The sequence below is a fragment of the Alligator sinensis genome, unplaced genomic scaffold (assembly GCF_000455745.1).
Source record: "Alligator sinensis unplaced genomic scaffold, ASM45574v1 scaffold264_1, whole genome shotgun sequence".
NCBI lineage: Eukaryota > Metazoa > Chordata > Crocodylia > Alligatoridae > Alligator > Alligator sinensis.
Genome location: NW_005841831.1, coordinates 5594448 through 5597287, shown reverse-complemented (window position 1 = coordinate 5597287; position 2840 = coordinate 5594448). Strand labels below are relative to the sequence as shown.

Sequence of the window (2840 nt, the reverse complement as noted above, 5' to 3'; positions counted from 1 at the left end):
CAAAAAACACTTTCCTGTGCATCTAGGCAGTACTACAACACCAACAGCACCAAATTACAAACAAAACAACATGTGCTAAACCCCTGATTCTACCTTGCTTTCTCTTTGAATGATCCCTTAAGGAAAAATAACTTTCTTTTATGAGCATCAGAAAAGCATGCAGCCCTGCAGTGGAGAGAATGACAAGGGTTCCTCCATGTGTTGTGCTCCTTGTCCAGTGCATATTTTTTTCAATGCATACTTCTTTGGTAATTTTTATCGTCCTATAATACAGGTTTCCCTTGATTTATGCTGTACATGCATTCCCGGAGAATGGTGCATAAATCAGATTTGCATAAAGTGAACCCACTTTACAATGTAACAAATAGGGATAGGTTCCCATGGCGGTGAGGGAGGGAGTGAGGCTGGGACTAGGGAAGGGGCAGGAGGAGGGGTGCCATTCCCGCGGCTGCACAAGGCAGCAAAGCAGAGGGAGCAGAGTGGCACACACCCCAGCCCTGGCTGCAGCGGCCCCAGGAGCAGCCCCGAGAGCAGCCAGCGCTAACTGCCTGTAGCCACTCGGCTGCACTGTGCTCCACTTGTCCCCACACACCTCTGCTCCTGGGCTATGCCATGCCCTGGTGCAGGCAGCTGGTGTTGACTGCTCCTAGGGCTGCTGAAGCCAGGGCTGGGTGAGTGCTGCACCCTGTGCTACCTGGGGCTCCGCTTGTCTGCACTCACCCCAGCCTGTGCTGGAGCAGTCCTGGGAGTAGCTGACACCAGCTGCCTGTACCATGGGACAGCGCAGCCCAGGAGCAGAGGTGAGTGGGGACAGGTGGAGCACAGTGCAGCCCAGCAGCTGCTGGCAGCTGGCCCCGGCCGCTCCCGGGTCTGCTGCAGCTCGGCCTGGCGGGAGTGGGGCCACAGCCCTTTTTCCTCTGCCAAGAGACTTACGTGCTTGAGTGGGGGCATTTATGCTGATTGCATAAGAGCGAATTTACCTCACATATAACAAATTATGGGTCTAAATATGCTCATTGCATAAGAGTGAATTCACAAATAAAGAACCCACATACATTGAGGGAAACCTGTCCATGTAATGACCCTCAAATGGAATTATGACTATCAGAGTCCATTGGTGTCTTGTTTTGCTCTCTGCATTTTCATATCCTCTCTGCCTTTGGAGGAAGTGAGTGACCTAGGGATGCCATTCGCTGCAGCGGTGGGGGCTACCTGTCAGCTTCAGACACAATAGAGACAGGAAAGAACCATGCATTTTGTTAGCTAGTCCATTCCTTTGCCCACTGTGCAAGATTCTTCTCCATAGGTGTTCCCCAGTACATACCCAAAGAGCCACTAGAAATTATACCTATTTTATTTTTCTTTTTAAAAGATAACTGTAGGTCTGACAGCAAAGGTTTCCTGACAGTCATAAACATGGAAGCTTTCATCGGCTGAACACAATCATATGCCTCAGAAGAGGCCTTTCCCATGCAACACACTTTTTTCCAAAGTATGGGTCCTCAGCCCTATGCTGGAGACTTTGCCTGTGTGGCCTGAGAGCTCCATCCCAATGGCTTGCTCAACTCTTGATCTCTCTTTTCAGATGCAGGGCTAGTTAAGTGGGTATCACCATTAGGAATCAAAATACCAGGCTCACTAAATAGCACCAGGAAACTCTTTGTCTTCTCTACATGCTTCAAGGCCTCCAAGTGGCTTCTTTGGCAGCACTTGTTGGGAACAGGCCAAAGCTTTTAGCAAGTTGTTGCATGCTCTTCTTGTCTTGGGCCTTGTGACTCAGGTAGAGTCTATCGGGTCAGTTCTCTAACAGCTTATTGTGCCTTTGGCAAACCCGCCACATGGCACAGCAAAGTGAGCACAGGAGGTTGGAAACAGCCTTTTCCCTTGGGTTATGTGAGCATTCTCTGTCCTCCTTAGCTGGTTCCTAAGGTTGGAGAGGGACCTGTCCAGTTTCCTGAGAATCTACAGAGGAAGAGAAAAGCTATGATGCCCAACAGGGAAATGCCTATGCCTAACGAGGCATGCCTAGTTAGGAACCATGCCTAACTAGTAAACCATCTCTGGTGCTGGCTACCTTAAGCACACTGAACTACTTCACGTGGGCTGCCTCAAGAACTAGGAGAAAGGTAGCTTCCTCCTCCTTGTCTGTCCTCATCGATGCAATATACTTGAAGGCACTTCAACGGGGCGGGGGGGCAGGGGGTGTAAATCTACCAATTCCACACAGCCTTAGCCTTTGAGGAATATTTCCAGTTTGGTGCATGAAAAAACATTTATTCCTCTCAGAATCTTAAGCAGATAACACATTTGAGTCTTGCTACATCCAGTCGGCCACAGCAACCTTCTATTGACCTTGTTTCCCAATGTGAGAGCAGCATCAAAGGGGTTTCAGTCCATTGCAACTGGAGCGGGTCAGGCAGCTTGCCAAGTGGATATCTGCTGGTTTAATCACTGTGCAAATCTAATAAGGAACTGGAATGTACCATGCTCATTACTGAAATTAAATTCACCTCCAATTAAAGAGAGAGCTATGAGCTTCCACCATGCAAACTGCCCCCAGGCTGCTCCTCCCAGTGGTAATCCAAAAACAACATCAGCACCAGGCTTGCTAAATGCTATGGTATCACAAAGTACAAGAAAATGAATTAGATCCTCCTTCTATTGCTATGGGAAGTTTAAATTTGCAGATTAAACTCAAGTCCTAACAAGGTAACTTACAACCATCTGATATCCATGCCTTCAAAGTCTTCCACTGTAGAACTTCCACCTCTGAGTCATGGAGGTATTTTTGAAATTCCCATTTTAAAGTGGCAGGCCATCTTCTGAAGCAGTAGTGTAAA

The 2840-nt window shown here is 48.1% G+C and overlaps 1 long non-coding RNA gene across 1 annotated transcript in view; it reads right to left on the bottom strand.

Annotated features, from left to right (window-relative positions):
- Nucleotides 1–2840, bottom strand: part of LOC112551722 — a 97266-nt gene that overhangs the window by 93657 nt on the left and 769 nt on the right. The gene's annotated exons all lie outside the window — the stretch shown is intronic.